Source organism: Xiphias gladius, chromosome 23, assembly GCF_016859285.1.
Source record: "Xiphias gladius isolate SHS-SW01 ecotype Sanya breed wild chromosome 23, ASM1685928v1, whole genome shotgun sequence".
Lineage (NCBI taxonomy): Eukaryota > Metazoa > Chordata > Actinopteri > Istiophoriformes > Xiphiidae > Xiphias > Xiphias gladius.
The window spans coordinates 26,608,799-26,626,591 of NC_053422.1; the positions used below are offsets into that span (position 1 = coordinate 26,608,799).

The 17,793-nt window shown below is 38.6% G+C and overlaps 1 long non-coding RNA gene across 1 annotated transcript; it reads left to right on the forward strand.

The window, feature by feature from the left end:
* The first annotated feature begins 1,610 nt into the window (after positions 1 to 1,610).
* On the forward strand, positions 1,611 to 10,476 carry LOC120784870. Its single transcript, XR_005706515.1, has 4 exons — positions 1,611 to 1,698; positions 4,064 to 4,164; positions 5,621 to 5,675; positions 6,473 to 10,476. It is a non-coding gene; the product is annotated as an uncharacterized LOC120784870 (long non-coding RNA).
* Positions 10,477 to 17,793: the final 7,317 nt, after the last annotated feature.

A 17,793-nucleotide genomic window follows, 5' to 3' on the forward strand; every position in this document is an offset into this window, starting at 1 on the left:
GGGCTGGCCAGAAATCAATTCTTGTCTTAAAAAAACTTTTGAGTGTGATGCATAAGGGGTTTCCACTGGTATGTATAGCCTCCAGGGAATAGGTACATTGTCACCCTCTATAGTCCAGCATGATAAAGGCTCTCGCTCTCTCCTGCCAGCCATATACACTCAGTTGGCAGTTTATTAGGTACACCTAGCTAAAAACAATGCGGTAGATCCTACCTTCACGAAGGAAGGTTATAATGTTCAGTTTTTATGTAAATTTTGTTTTAGAGGTGGTGATTCAACTGTATGGCTTTGTAAGAGGATGGAGGAATTGTATTATTATATAGGTAGTGTTTTATTTAGCCTACACTTATTGATATAAATGGGGTGGACAAAATAGTGGAAACACCTGAAAAATAGTGTACCAATCTCAATCAGTGTTGAAATTTAGGAGTGCAGGTGGTGACTGGCTGATGTGTTCTCCCTTCAGTGATTTTTCCATAGTTGTACGTGCTTACAATCTAAACCCTTCGGTCGTACAAATCACACACTTGACTTAGCTTGACTTGACTCACCTGCTGCTGACAGCAGCTCTCCTAAATACTCGCTGCCTTCAACACTTACCATACATGCTGAACTGTAGCCTGTAGCCCAATTCATTCATGCACCAGAGTCACACAGTAGACTCTGGATACAATTACTGCTGCCTGCAGACTTTGGTGGGACTCCCTGCTGCAGTTTGGTTGACAGTTAGACAACTTTGAGTGTCTGTTAGAGTTAATAATTATTTGGGCTTTTGATATAATAGTTTTATCGTCTCCAGGTCATATCTCATTTCTGCTATTGTCATTATACAACATACATACAGTTTGCACATTTTTGTTTATTTACTGTATAAACAATAAACATAGCATCAACACACTTATCACATTAAGTTTGGTAAAAACACTTATTGATTTCATATGTTATCAGCTTTATGTATCCTACTGCTTAATATTTTGTGAGGATGATGAAGTGTGACAACCCACGCCTCTTTTAGCAGCTGGGCTGGCTGCTTGTCCTAGTGTTTTTGTTTTGTGTTGCAGATGTCCAGTAAGTGCGGCCAGGTCGTCGATTATTGGAGCAAACCCCACTTGTGCCAAGATGGAGAGAGAAAGGAGAAAATCTGCTTCCTATGCTCCATGATCACCATCCTTGTCTGTTTTTCCTTTTACCTTCCAACACTCAACTCAATATTCTATCATTCATGTATACACAGCAACACTACTGATTTACTGACTACCAAACCTCATGACATTTTGACATTTCTAGTTCTTTATATTAGTTTCAAATAAATTAATTGTTAATTTGCCTTAACTCCTTGTGTTACCTACCGTTATTTTTCATGGTTTTTGAGCCAGTCATGAAAAATCGGGGGCTCATCAAATTCTATTTCCTAGGTGTTTTGATTTTGCATTTCACCGGTTATCCTCTTTGTGTTTGAATGCGTCCAGGTACTGTTGATTGCAGGGGTTTCCCAGGCAGTCTGAGAGGAGGGTCCAATCAGTGACAGGGTTGGTGTCCCCTAGAGGGCGGGTCCTTAGGGGAATCCCTGATTTATTTGCATATGCCTCGTTCTGTAAAATTGAGGTAAGAGAAAACACCTGGGTGAGCTGACTCTCCTTGTTTGTGTTCAGAAGAGCATGGCTGTAGTTGTGGATTGGAAGACCTTTTTGACCAAAGGTAGGTAAGTGTTGATGTGCTGGTGCGTAATTGTTTTGGAGCTAAAGCTACTCTCCCCTGTTAGGCATAGCAGCGTTGCTCCTTTGAGTTTCGCTGGTTTGTTGTTTTGTTTTGTTTTTTGTAGTGTTGGGGTGAACGCGGTTAGAGCTTCATCTCTGGTGGATGTCCGTGGCAGTGAGGTGGTTGCCAGTGGCTTGTCACTTCCCCATACCATCAGTCTTTGGTGTATAAGTACCCGCTGCAAGTACACAAATTAAGACCTGCGGTGAGTTACTTTAGTATTTGGTTAGGCACATAGAGGAGACAGTCCTGCTTGCCTTTTTGAAGCCAGTATATTGACTACTACGTTCCATAGGTCTGGGTTTGTAAAATGGCTAATGTTGAGGATTTTTGTGAGACTACATCAGAGTTGGTTTTAGATGGCTGCACAAAAGAGCAGTTATTGAAAATGGCACACCACTATAAGGTTGAAATTAGTGACAAAAAAACTCTAGGAAACAGTTAAGGTTATATTAAAGGCTAACATGAGATGAATATGTTGCCGGGTACAGCAGGAGGTATTGTTCAGGCTGCTACTGGCTTGTCTTCACCATTACGTCAGAGTACTGGTTTGTCCCTTGAACAGCAGGAGGAGGTACTGCTGTTGCAAATGGGACATGAAAAGTTAAAACATTTGGATGTAAGTTGTTAAAGAATTTGCTTTGGAAAAAATGAAGTGAGACACAGAGCAGGCTAGAATTATTTTGGAACTTGAAAAATAAAGTCTGACCAGAGAAAGTAGGTCAAACCTGGAAGCTGGCCAAGGGCTAGGTGAAGGGTTTTTGTTTTTTTTTCCACTCAATACTCACATGTCATGTTTGTGTCCTGCACAACACCAAATACTTGCAATTATATCTCGTTATATCTCATAAGCCTGACACAAATTGTCTTTACAACTCAGGTTTTGTATATATTTGGAGGTCTTGGTATGTTTATTTTGTTACCTTTGGACCCCTTTTTGCACTCTTAGTGCTAAGCTTAACTACTGTGCAGACAAGAGAGTGGTATTGAGCTTCCCAGTTAAGAAAGCAAATAATCACATTTCCCAAAATGTTGAACTATACTTTGTATTGGATATTGTATTGGTGTATTGGATATATGCTGCCATGAGAAAAGTGTGCCATTTTAGTGGAGAGACAGACTCGGGTTGACTGCCTGAATTAGCTCGAAGGCATAACTTTATTTTCTGCACTGTCTTTATCGTTTAAAGTTCAAACCTTCAGCTCAGACTGACATCACTTAACTTACATATAAAGGTCAGTTGAGATTTAAAGTTCATTACTGATTTTGGAAATTGTAATTTTACAAAAACAGTGTCCCAAAAAAGTCTTCGTAAAGGATCATTTCAGCTCAAAATTCATCAAAGGTCAACCAAATGAAGAATGCCAAATCAGTTCTAAGGTAGCAGAGCTTTGCAGAATGAATTTGAAAATAAATGCTTCATAACAGTTGTTGTGTTCTCTGTGCCTTTTTTAAGTTTTAGAATATTAGTATTATCTATCCTCCTGAAAATGTTGCATACAGAACAGAAACGATCATCAGAGACAACAAAAAGAGTGGCAAAAAACAACCATGAATTTTATAAATTCACATCTTTAAACTTTCATGGTCATAATTGAATTATTCCTCAAGGGTCTGAGAGAAAAAACTAAAGATTTCAGTCTATTCATTTCTTTTGCCACCTGGAGCATGAAGTTGCCTTGGAAGAAACTGACAAAGGAAAAACAAAAACAGGGATACCATGCCAGTTTGCAAGAAGGTTAGCAAGCTCAGGGGCAATTTGACTGAACGCTTCTCCATTATTCACGAACAGACTTTCACCACAAAAAAGTAGGATGAGCTTGTATGAAATCAAATGTGGATAGCATTTTCCATACCGAACATAAATAAATTGGGCTTCACTTTGGCTCCCAGTATACACATTTGTCTTGTGGATTTGTAGGAAAGTAAATCAATAAAAAATAAATAATCCATTATTTTTTAAATTGACTCAATTGCAGGGTGACCAGATGTCCCCATTTTCTGGGGACAATCTCTGTTTTTGGTGGCCTGTCAACAGCTGGAGCTGTCCCCTGAAATATCCCCATTTTCTGGGGACAATCTCTGTTTTTGGTGGCCTGTCCCCAGTTGGAGCTGTCCCCTGAAATGTCCCCATTTTTAACTGTGAATTAAAAGCAGACCTGGAAGAAAGAGCAGACGGGCAGACGTTTCACATTGTGCTTGTTTTGGCTAACAGAGGGGGCTGGCTGCTCGCTATGGCAGCTTCATATCACATATCACATATTAACATTTTTTTTTTTTTGGTTGTTGCTTTATTCCCTGTAAGGAGAGTGCAGATGATGGAGAGGAGGAGGACTGGATAGGAAGAAGATAAATGATACAAGCCCACCAATTTGTTGTTTTTAAACAATAAAATACAAAAATGAGGTAAGCAATGGGAATTTGTTTGTCTCGCAAAGTATTTTATCTAATAGTTTAGTATTTATTATTAAAGACCATTTTTTTTTATTGAGTGTTCCATGGTTTCATAGCTTCTCTCACCGTGGTAAGGTACTGTATGATTTTCTGATATAGCTTAAACAGTTACTTAGTTAGTACCCAATTTTATCAGTCGGCCTTCACCAGTTACCACTAGTTTATTAAAGTACAACAGTTACCTTGGTAAAAATACATGAAACTGGAACTGTTCCCCTTTTTTATTTCATAGATAAAAACATTGGACAGTTTAATTATATATTGACCACCTAATTGGGAATATCCCTGGTTTTCATTTCAGAAATCTGGTCATCTTACTCAAATGACTATGGATAAAGTGAAACAGGTCATTTGTATTGATCTATCCAATGTTTTAGCCTCTTTTTTTTAGTTTATTGTTTGGGTTTTATGATATATTTACTGTCTGGCTCATTCTCACTGATCTTATCAACCCCTTTTCCAGCAGCAGTTGGCAGCTGCTTATAAGATAATAATATGTTAAAGTCTCAGAATGAATCACTGGGACCAAACTGGTGGAACACACTTAATTATAGGGGGTACCTGTGCACAACACTGTACAGCAACACCCTTCAATGGCATCAATGGCATTATGTCAATGTGTATCAGTTCTGCTGCTGCTTGTAACTGTAAACAGGTCCTTAACCTTAACTTACAGTTCTGTTCTAAGCTTTGAAAGACTTCACTTTAAACACTGAGTAACTGAAGCTTAACGATAAATTCACTAGAAATGTACAAAAATCACATTAAACATATATAACAATAATATATTATAAACTTGTATAAGTAACACTCTCCATGTTCTACACAATTCTCCCAGTAACTGCTAACAGGTTATAAAAGTTGTATTAATCCTTTAACTGCTTTTACTGAATGACTTAGCTAGGTAGCTATCCTTTTTATCTACTTATGTAGGCTGATGCGGTAATACAAAAAACCTAGCTTTTCCAGTCTGCCTGCGTAACTGCCTATGGGCTGAAAGGCTTAACTCTGCAAGCTAACTGCCTTTATACTAGCAATATTCTTAATTTTTATACAGTTTTAGTACACAAAAAAACGTAAGTGTTGTTCATGTGGTGTTATTTTATATCTATTTACTGTGATTTCTAAGTCACAGTAAACAGCTATAGAATAACACTACATGAAATGCTGGGATGGGTCTACATTAACTTAATATTTGACCATACTTCAACAGACCATAGCTGTTAGCACTTGAATTAGCCTTTTAGTTGCTTATGCTAGCCAGTAATGCTAATCACCGACTCCTAATCACTTAAGATAATTGCTAACTCTTATATTAGTCATTGTCACTGTCATTATTGTCATATGCATTTCGTGTTTATTAAACCAGTTTCAACTCTGTAATGTTCATCATAAATGCACTGCACAGCTGGTCTACTATCTCGTTATGGGCCGCAAGGACATACTGGCTGAATGTCCATATGGTATGATTTTACTTATCATTTACCTTCACTTTGGGTGTGAGAGAGGGCAAGTGTCAATATTTTAAGTCTTGCATTCCCCATTTTTCTCAACACTACCTTGTGTGTGAGTCCCAAATGTTAAAGTTTCCAATCGGCAGAGAAATGTTGTATGTTCTTCTTATTTTACCCTGCTTGAGACATATCTGGTATAAAAACGTAGCAAACAGTTTACATTGCTCTCTCTGTCTCTGTCTCTCTCCTCTCTTCTCATTCTGTGTCATGGCTGTATAAAGAGCTACAAGTCTGTGTGTCTGTGTGTCTGTTTGACCGAGGGCAGGGCTGAGCCACACACATACGCAAAGCAGAGAGGCCACAGTGGACAGGAAGAAGCGTGCCATTTGGATGCATTCACACACAATCCGTAATGTGGCACCTTCCCGCAGGGTTGTGCCGAGGTGTGGGTGTGTTTATTTGTGCTTTAGAATGTAATTGTTGAGGAAAAAATCAGAAAATAATGTTTTGTTTCTCTGATTCACTGCTCTCTCTCTCTCTTCATTTTCTAACTAGCTTGCTCGGCCACCGCTGTTGTCTCTCTTTCTCTCTCTGCAAAGCCGGGGAGTCCTGTATAGTATATCTTAAAGCTTCAATCATATCATTATCATCATGCTTTGGTGCACCGTTTTTAGAAAAGTTCTTTACACAATCATCCTCAAGCGGTTCTACATGGATTCTTTGTAATGCTGTAACAAACTATTAATAATGTGTGAAAGTTTCCAAACCTGCACTGCTAGTTTTATAAGCAGCCACTATACTCTAAGCCTACAGGTGCTGGACACCCTGCAAGGCTGTGACTTACAGGGCCATTAAAGATATGTTGAGGATGCCTCAAGCGAGGCTGAACTTCCTTATCAGGGCCCCGTAAACTCCTCCCAATCCCCGGAACCTGCACCTCTGGTAGGGCTCATAGGATCCCTGCCAACTCTGCAGCTCCCTGAACCTGAGCTAGCAGCACATCCTTTCTGGCTGCGAGGCAGCACTGACACAGGACCAGTATGGATGGCGACCCGACTGGGTCCTGAATAAACTTGGAGACACGCTGGCTGGAAGCTAACAGGGCCCGCCCGTCAACATCACAGCAGCTGATCCAATTTATCAGGTAAGGGGGTGAGGCTCAGAGCAGCAGCATGAGGGAGTTCTCCCTCTTGTCGTCCAGAGATGAGCAGTACATGAGGGCTGACCTCAACTGCCAGTTGAAGTTCCCATAAGGGATCACCACAACCTCCCTACTGCACTGGTCCACCTCTACTAGGATGGACATTATGGCTTAATTGACTGTTTCATGGGACGACAGAATGGAGATTGCCTATGAGAGAAAGAAGAAAAGTACACAGAGCTTTCAGCTGTGTGCTCAAAACCAGGGTGGAGGGCATCCACCTATCAAATGGCAGGGGGTTGCAGGGGCTACACTGGGACATCCCCCCAGTGATTCCTGAAGTCTGTTTGGATCAAAGGCTTCAAGCTCAGGAAGGCTTTCAAAGACCTGGTGAAGGAGGCAGAACAAGGGAGCTTCTGGCTCTGGCTCTGAAGAAAGGACAAGGTGTAGGGAAAGCAAGGATCCTTGGGCAGGCTGCAGGCAGCTCCCAGCTGACGACCCTGGAGCCGGCACAACAGCACCGTCGGTGGTGTGTCAGGCGGAAATACCCAGCAGGTGGACTGACTTGTGCTCAAATCTTTTCTTCAAAAATCATTCATTTATTTCTATCTGAAAAAGTCCCTTTTTGGTTAACCATGTTTTTTCTTTGTTTGTACTTGCATCTACCCTTTGTGTGCATGTGCGCAGTGGTGTGTCTGTATGCCTGTGTATGCCAGCTCCTTTGTCAGCTAAAAACAAAAATCAATTAGTTTGCGTCCAAACTGGCTACCATAGCCCTTTGAAGCATACGTGGAGGAATGTAATTCCTTTGAGCTCTGAGCACCATCTATTTCGGTCCATGTTTGTCTAATTGAAATGTTGCTACAAAAACAATAGAGTGAGGCAGAGGGGGAAAACCAATTTAAAAAGTTGATGAGGATGGGATTTTCTGGCTGGAACAATTCCCAGCACTTTAAGAGTTCAGGTTAAATTTCAGTAGCATTTTGTCTCTCACACACACACACACACAGACAAACACACATTTGTCTTACATCAGTTGTGAGGATACTCGTTGACATAAAGCATTCCCTAGCCCCTTACCCTAACCTTAACGATCACAACTAAAAGCCTTACCCCTACCCTAACCTAACACTAACCTAAACCTGATTCTAACCTGAACCCTAAAACCAAGTCTTTAAAGTCAAACAGCCCTTTGAGGGTGTGAAGACTGGCCAAAACGTCCTCAAAACGATGGTTTCAAACCAGAATTTGTCCCCACAACCATAGAAAGGCACACGCATGGACACAATCAATGATAAAGACACTAATATATGAGTACACAAATAACACTGACATGTCATTAATATTGTCATGCACTGGGAGAGACATGAAAAAACACTTTAATGCACATTAAACAAGATTGAAGTGCGTGCTTTTTTTTTCTGTACATTAAGGGCTCAGATAAAAAGGAGACATAGATTCACTAATTTGGCATTTGCTATTACACTCCTCCATGTTTATGAAAACAGTTCCTGCTGAAATGTTTTCCTTTTCATATGGAGGGATGCATATGCAAGATATCTAACATCACAACATTAGTAGAAACTTTTTGGATACTCTCTATCTTCAAGTGTTTCCTAGCCTCCAACCATAAACATAGATGCAACTAAGAGTCTAAGAGTCTACAACCATGCCAGCAGCACTGAGGATGTTCTTTAGGAACAGTGAAAATGTTAGCATTTGCTAATTACAGTTAACAATACAATGAAATGGGCCAAAACCCAAAGTATAGCTGAGGCCAATGTAAATGTCATTATTTTTGAAAATATATGGTAATAAACCAAAGTGTTGAACAAATTTAATATTTTTCCTGATGTCATTAGATGAAAACCAAAGTTGTTACAATTTAGGAACATTAGTATCTGCAACAAATTCCATGCCAATCCATTCAAAATAATTGTCAAGACATTTCAATTGAAACTACAACTGTAACCTTCTGTTGGCACTAGAGGACAAGTCACGGGAAAACCAGAGTCTTTAGGAATTATCCTCTGGGTACCATGATTGTGGCAATCCATCCATGAAGAAGGCTGGTTATATAAGTGGTTCCAAGTGCTTCACTTCATCACAGAAGAAAATGAAGTAAAAAATAAATATAGTAAAATAAAGCACAATCCAATAAACCCAATTCAACCTAATAAAAATGTAGCTAAAATAAACCCAAATCATATACACATATTGAGCTAATGCTAAATACACTATGTGTGCATGAAAATAACTTTTAAGAGAAACTGTGTGGGGAAATCAAAGCACGACTTTTACTCTTTTACTCTTACTAGAGCAAAGCACTGATCGAAGAAAATCCTAAGCTGGACATGAAAGCATGCTGCCAAAAGTTTCTTCTTCATTCGATTGTGGCCTTCATTTTATGACCTGTAGACATGCTGAGTGGGAATCATGAATACTGAACTTCACGTTTGACGACATGCACATTAGGATTCAACCAGGGATACACTGTTGGCATCATGGCAACTACTAGACAGAGAAAACTAAGATCTCATTCATTGCAAACCTCCCTAGACTAACTAAGTAAGGCAACACTGAAGTGTCAAGATGGTATAACAGTACAACTGTCTACATCCCCCTTTTTTAGCTTCAGGTCTCAGCCAATAGCAAAATGACAGATATAGTGTATTACTTGTTAGTTCGGAACAAATAAAACAGAACTATGAAATAACGATCGTGCTTGGTAAAAACATACTATACATGCACCTAAAAGTGGAGTGAGCTGATATGAAAGTGCATCACAACTATTGAAATATACACAACAATAACACTTAACTCCATGAATAAATGCATAACACAAAACAACTAACAGCTTTTCTTCCATTCAGGTAAAAATTTTCTCCATGTCCTGCTACTTCAGGTAATTTGCATTAGGCATAAAAATTCTACCATATCTAGTGTGATACATGGAAGTAGAATGCTGGACTACATTTTTTTCGAGACTCTCCAAGTACAGCAACCCCTAAGTCTCAAAATGGTATAATAATGGAATTATCTGCATAGCCTACATTTCTCTCTATCACCTGACTCCTGGGCTGGTTCTGACTCAGTTTCCTTTCCTCCTCCATCCTTTTCTTTAAATGTTGAAAGTATAAAAAGCCTCCTTTAAAAAAAAAAAAAAAAAAAAAAAAATCAAGCACTACTCAAAGCAGTGCTTTCAAGCAGCACAGTAAACAAGCTCCTGTTGTTGGAAGGGATGACTGCCCAGACACAGATGTTGTTGAAATTGTGATATTGTGTCATTAATTAATCATTAATTTAATTGTTCAAAGCCCTTCATATTGCTGTATTAAATTGTTGACTGTTTATGCCTTAAAGTTCTGCAAGATTTGTTACAGTATTTGAGTGTGCTGACGGGTATTCAAACTCTACACCTACAAATTCATAAAAAATGTTTGTTATTCACTTGCATGTTACTTTTGGGTGCTCCAGGATTGCGTACCTAACACAAACTGAACACAGAATATTCAAGATTGTATATCCAAATGGGTTGTGTGCTTTTATGTATTGGTAATGAGCATAATATTCTTAAGTTCACATAAAATGTATTCATTCAATCACTCTGTCAAAGTTAATCTTAATAACGATAGGAAGCCAGCCAAATCTGGAGACAGTTGGTATCATGAAGGCACAATTCTTTGCGAGCTAACAAAAATAACATGAATGCTATGGTATACTTATCTTAATGCGATTATTATGGTTTGTCTTCTTGGAACACATTCCTTAATGTGCATGGATCTCAACCGTTTCTGCTTGTGGCTACATTTTGTATTTGTATTTGAATGGCTATGAGTGTACTGCACACCTCTAAATTCATTACTTTTATGACACCACAGGACAGAGAAGCCATAAATTCCTTGGCATTCAGTTGGGACCTCCCAGTGACAGTAACAGAAGGTGGCTAGCAGAGATTATTCTGCACCGTGGCGTATGTTTATCAATCAAAAATAGATTACTCATATAGGGCATTTTGTAGGTATGACAGCTTTCAGTTTTTGGCTATCAGAAGTAATTAATTAAGTAATAGGGTTTAATTTACATTACATCTAACTCAGGGCACCACCCTTAAAAAGGGAAAGGATAGCATACCATATCAATGGGTGAAGGGTTGGAGTTCTGCAAAGTAGAGGCTGGCGACATTCCCCGTTGTGCAACATAAATGGACCAACAGGTAAATTCAAAAACATTTATTTAACAGATAAGAATAGTATATGTACACCGATTAGCAACAACATTAAAACCAGTTACCGGTTTTAATGTTGTGGCTGATTGTTGTATATCTAGTCCACTCGACCTCTCTGGTCTCACTGCACTCCTCCAAGTGTTTTAAACATTGAGCTGAATGAGCTCTGCAGTAACAACAGGGATCATAAAAACAGCAGCAAGGTGGTGCACGCTTCACTGACGGTAAGTGAATGAGGAAGGTGGAAGAGAGAACAGAGAGCGACCAGAAACAGCTGTATGTACTGTTGTATACAAGCACTTTCAGACTGGTTGTTATAATAATAGTAATAATGATATGTATAGGTATAATAATGTTATTAACAGCAGCAATAAAAGCAGCACCAATTAATATGAATAATAGTCTATCAACTTATCAACTGTTGCTCCAGCCTTGGCTTCTATAGTGCAGAATAAAACCTAACTAAAATAGGTATCGTGATACAACTTGCTGAATATGTTCAATTCCAATACAAATTTAGTAAAAAATTGATAATGTTGTACTTTACTGACTTTAATCTAGGGTTGTCACCCATCTTCTGTTAAAACCTTCAAAGCAGAAAACTTAGCTACACAAAATGGTCTGTGATGAGGTAAAAACTAACATTATTCCAGCCTGTTCGATTTGGAGAATCAGCTGACACGGTTTATTCGGAAAGTGTTCAGACCCCTTACATTTTTTCAACTTTGTTAAGTTGCAGCCTTATGCTAAAACAGTTTATATTAATGTTTTCCCCTCATCAAACTGCATTGAATACCACATAATGACAACACAAAAACAGAATTTTTTTTAATTTTTTTGCAAATGTATATAACTGAAATATCACACATTACACAAGCATTCAGACCCTTTTCCATGACACTTGAAATTTAGCGCAGGTGCCTCCCGCTACTCTTGATCATCTTTGAAATGTTTCTACACCTTGATTGGAATGTCGCCTGTAGTAATTCAATCGATTGGAAATGATTTGGAAAGACACACACCTGTCTATATAAGGTCTCGCAGCTGATCATGCATATCACAGTAAAAACCAAACCATGAGGTGGAAGGAACTGCCTGTAGAGCTCAGAGAGAAGATTGTGACGAGGCACAGATCTGGGGAAGGTTACCAAAAACTTCTGCTGCATTGAAGGTTCCAGAGCACAGTGGCTTCCATAATTCTTCAATGGAAGAAGTTTGGAACAACCAGGACTCTCAGAGCTGGCCGCCTGGCCAAACTGAGCAACAGGGGGAGAAGAGCCTCGGTAACAGAGGTGACCAAGACCCTGATGGTCACTCTGGCTGAGCTCCAGAGATCCTGTATGGAGATGGGAGAAACTTCCAGAAGGACAACCATCACTTCAGCACTCCACCAATCTGGGCTTTATGGCAGATTGGCCAGGCACCTAAAGGACTCAGTCTGTGAGAAACAAGATTCGCTGGTCTGATGAAACCAAGATTGAACTGTTTGGCCTTAATTCTAAGCTTCATATTTGGGGGAAACCAGACAGGATATGGCCCATATGAGTATGTGAAAATGAAAATGCAATCATTTTCATTTTTATTTTTATTCAAATAACACATAAATATGTGGAAAATTATAATGCTATCGAGGAATTTCATTTTCAAGTTTACATTATCAATTTAATACTAAAGGCTTTCATAAAATTACCCCTAGATATTGCATTTTAAAACTTCTGAGTGGGTGTGCCCTAACTTTCATAGGATGAGAAGCTGAGCAACTTTATTGTTTGGGTAACTTAGTGGAAACTGTTATACAGTAGATTGTTTTGTTTGTTGTTTTGGCTGCGCTCACTCCAACGCCTATTTCTACCGTTACTGAGAAATAAATTTCTTCCGTTTGGACTGCAATCTGCTGTGGCACTGGCCTTCCTTGGGAATGGGGAAAGGGGAGTCACTTTGCTCAGGTTTAGGCCGGGCATAACACCTGGTGCAAGGTATATTATTTGTTTTAGCTAAAATAATGCAATATTTATGTTTACTTGCACCTTATTTGTTACAGTGCTTTTTTTGTTTACAGGCAAAGCACTGATTGCCACTTCTTTTAGTATTGTTTCGTTTAGGGTCATTTTAACAATATTTATTGTATTATCATTTTTAGGATTTAGTTTATAGGTTGCTTTTAGATAAAGTAGCATGAATTAACAAGAAATATAACATGCTTGTCGACACAGATATTTGTTCCAGTTACAGTAATTCTAGTATATTCTCTTTATATTTATATTTATATTTACATCTATAATGCCAGATGTTCATTTGAATGTAATAATTTAGAGGTACTGGCACATGGAAAGCTCTGGCTTTATTGTAGATGTTTCACCTAGACTTCGTCTTTCCAAGGCAGAAGACTCCTAGCAAAGTATTAAGTTTGCTTCCTCAACTAGCAGTAATCACATCTCAGTAGACCTTTATAGACCAGGATATTGCCTCTGCAAAAGCATTAGGCAGCTTCCTGGCTGTTGTGGGGTTGTGAGTGAGAATTGCATAATTCTTCAGCAAGGATGGAGCTAAAAGAGAAAGTTCTCCCTCTCAGTATATCTTTAGGAATCTAAGAATGGGGAAAGCACTCTAAGCTTTTGACAGTAAATATATGTTTTTGAACATTCTTGAGTTCATCGTGTAATTTTATTTCCCTAAACAAATGGACAGGGAAATGTTTGAAATCAAACTCCCTTAATTTCTTTCAGATTATAAATATACATTGAGCGAAAGGCACCCGGAGAGTTTGCAAGTTCATTAAAGAGTGAACACAGGGAAAACACAAATATAGTATATTGTATAAGGTACATGAAATGGGAGACATTCTTTTCTTTCATACTAATAATTCTCTTTGGCTGGGACTCTGGGTCACCACTGGGTTCATTTTAAACTTTTCAGATCAGCATTTCAGGGTATATTTGATATTTAAAAGATATTTTTTTTCAGTGAAGGATTCCTTTAAAAACAAAGCTGCAAAAGCCTGACTCACCAAATTCTGCCTGTCACTACTGCAATCCTGCCTGAGCTGGTAAACTAGAGTGAGATTCGCTCTCTCTCTCTCTCTCTCTGTGTGTGAGAGAGCGAGAGATATTTATTGTCACCTCTCCTTGCACACTGAGGCAAGTGTGAATTACTGTGGGATATTGTACATTTCATCATTAAAGACATGCTAAATTTAAAATGAAAACACCCAAATAGAATAAAGAATGACAGAGGAGGAGAGAGAATCACGGCACACATATCTTTTTCCCCAAAAGTAATTGTCTTCTGATTTCCTCTACTCACTTCCTCTTAATTCTTGTGTGTCTCTCCATTTTGATCCATCTCCATTTTTGTTATCTCCATCATAACTACGATGCTTGTTAATGATGAAAGATGGATGGAATGTTGTTTAACTGGATGGTCTTAAATAACAGAGACCCCCACAATTGTCGGCCCTTTTGTTTTTTTTCTGTGGAAGAATATAGGGACCTTTGTTCTCTTTTCCATTCATGTAGACATATGACATAAGGAAGAGTCCCAGGCTTATTTGTGAATTTAAATGCCTGACACCGTGGATTCATTGGGAAAATCTTCCACCTTCGCAGTGTAGGCGAAAATTATTATCTTAGAATAATTTGTTTGTTATACCAAGGTGCTTCGGTTATAAGAGAAAGATAAATACAGTAACTTACACCAGTAATTCTAACCAAGTCACTAAAATAGGTCAAAGTAACCCCTGAAGCCCTGCAGTTGAGTCAAACCCAAACTTGCTAAAATTGGGGTAATGTGTTCACTTCTAGTGGCACCATACAAAAGCTGAGCAGCTGCATTTCGGACTAATTGCAGACGATTTTTTTTTTTGACTGAGTGAAGAATATCAAGAGTTACAATAATCCAGACTGGATGAAATAAAGGCATGAATAACATTCGCCTGGTCAACAGCAGACAGAAATGGTTTGACCCAAGAGCTGCTTTGAGCGGTTTTCAAAAATAATGTTAAGGCTCCCTGCAGATTAGTGAATAAAAGGTGTGCCCAACTGGTGATGATAAAACTCATGGCTGGATTAGACTCCTAGTGGGGCCCAGGGCAAAGTTTTGTTGTTGGGCCCCTATTAACCCTTACTAAACAAGGCAGTCACAATAATTTGTAGGCACCCAGAAACCAATTAGAATGCAAAAGCTGAAATGATGCATTGACTAATCAATTAGTCAAGAAACATCAAATGAACTAGCAACAATTTTGCTAACTGAGGAGATGTTTGTCATTTTTAAGCAAATCTTAACTAGCACCAGCTTCTAAAATGTGAATATTTCCCGGTTAGTAAACTCATCATCTTTGGGTTTTTGACTCTTAGTCAAACAAAGTAAGACATCTGACTACTTGAACTTGGGTTTCAGGGAATAATAATGGGCGCTTTTCACTATTTTTACACAATAACACACTCATTTACACAATAAGTAAACAATCAATTAGCAAATAATAAAGTAATTATCAGACCTATTGATAATGAAAATAATTGTTGATTGCAGCCTTACAGTACTCCTTTATTGGAATAATACTGCCTTGCCTAGGTTTTCTGTGTGTTAATTACTTGACACAGAAACATTTTAGTAATTGGATAAACCACAGCTTCATAACAAATGAGCATAATATAAAATAAAATAATTAAGGCTGTACAATTACATTTTGACACAATCCCTCAACAAGACCAGGGCCACAATATAGAGGAGTGAGGGCCTGTCATACCTCATAATGAGATGTACTTGTGCAAATTGCTAACAGTTTTGTGATTAATCAAATTATGTAGAACTGATGTAGAGTAACCTGTGGTTTTTGGGGCCCTGGAAGGTTAGGTTGGCTTTGCCCGGTATGTAATCCAGCCTTCATCAAATTAATTTCATCTTGCTGTTTGACCACCATTGCTGCCATGGTGAGATTTTCCTCAGTGAATCCTCTATTTTTCCCCCCCTTAAAAAGAAAACACAGATTTCCTTTTCTTTCAACAGTACTATGGGATGCTCTGATTAATTTCTACAAAGTGAAGGTACAATGTGATTGATCAGTGAATCATAGTAACACGCTGAGCTCAATCAGACAGAATTTAATTACTAGATGACGACATAAACAATTTCCCCTTTAAATACATGACTTTTGCTGTGTGATATAGTGCCTCTGCTCTTTCTCCCTGGTGGTTAATGTTACCAGACGTCCAACATAGAGCACCCAAACATCATTGATGGGTATATGAGACATCATTGATTGGTAGGGACTACAGAAAGAAAACATTTAAAATCTTGACATTAGGAGGGGGGCCCTTTTTTCAGATGGGGCGACTGCTATGAAATGCTGCAAGAAGCCATTACAGAAAAACTAGGTTGTTTTTTTTTTTTTTAATAGTCAGGAGCGCATGCTCTGCTGTTTTCTTCATAACAGTGGAGAATTCAGCAAAGGGAAGCCACGCCTGCTTACCTCATCATTTCTTTCCTGTATTTCAGGTTTGTAATGTGTCAAAACCACAGAATGTCACAGAACGGTTGTTGTTAGCAAATGCTGAAGGATAATTATGGTTTTAGTCAGATAGTAACTTAAGTAGGGTTTGTTTTGCTGTTATGGAGGTAATGCTCATTTAAGAGTAATAGTAATGGCGGCGGTACACTCATCTACTCTGTTAGGGAATATGCTAGTGGTACACTATTAGCTTGAGCTAACCACTTTTGTACTATGTAGTAGGAAAACGAGACTCAGAAAATAAATTTTTGTTTTGGGTTGTATATTTTATTTTTAAGTTTTTTTATGAACAAGAAAAATGTATCTACAGAGATGTGCAGTAATAATAAACTTTGAAAAAGTGGAAAAACCCCAATGCATATGGTATACAATGAATGAGTTATATGAATAACAGTGTAAAATTCAGCAAAGGCAAACCACGTCTCCCTGCCTCATCGTTTCTTTCCTGTATTTCAGTATACAGGAGAGCTGGTAGCTGCAGCACCGTACCCGTAACATGGGCAACAGTTCCACTGTGTCCACTGTGCTGAGCAGCAGGAGCCACAGGTTCCTACCTAAAAAATAAAACATTTGAAAGCCATCTCACTTGCTAAACGTTAAGTTGTTAAATGCTGACACATTCCGCCTTGAGTTGCCTTACTAGCACGGTGGCCCTTGACTGACTCAAGAAACAAAGAGCTTTCAACCTTGGGTCACAATGACTACATACAGTGACATTAACAAACTTGGGCACGCCTGGTCAAAATTTTTGATACTGTGAATAGTTAGCAAGTAAAAAATGAATTAATCTCCAAAAGGCATAGAGTTAGAGGTGAAATATTCTTTTCAACATTAAAAGCAGGATTAGCGCATTCTATTTTGTACAGTTTTAAAGTGAAAAAAAGGAAAGGAGCACCATACAAAAGTTTGGGCACCACAAGAGATTTAACTTTTTCCAAGGTCTCAGACCTTAATTAGGTTCTTAGGGCTATGGCTGGTTCACAGTCATCATTAGGAAAGGCCAGGTGATGCAAATTTCAAAGCTTTATAAATACTCTGACTCCTCTAACCTTGTCCCGACAATCAGCAGCCCTGGGCTCCTCTAAGCAGCTGCCTAACACTCTGAAAATTGAAATAGTTGGATGCCCACAAAGCAGGAGAGGGCTATAAGAAGGTAGCTTTTTCCTCAGTTTGTAATGTATGGCAGTTTATAGGAATGGCAGAGGTCAAGTTGAGGTCTGAGAAAACAAGAAAACTTTAAATAATATAA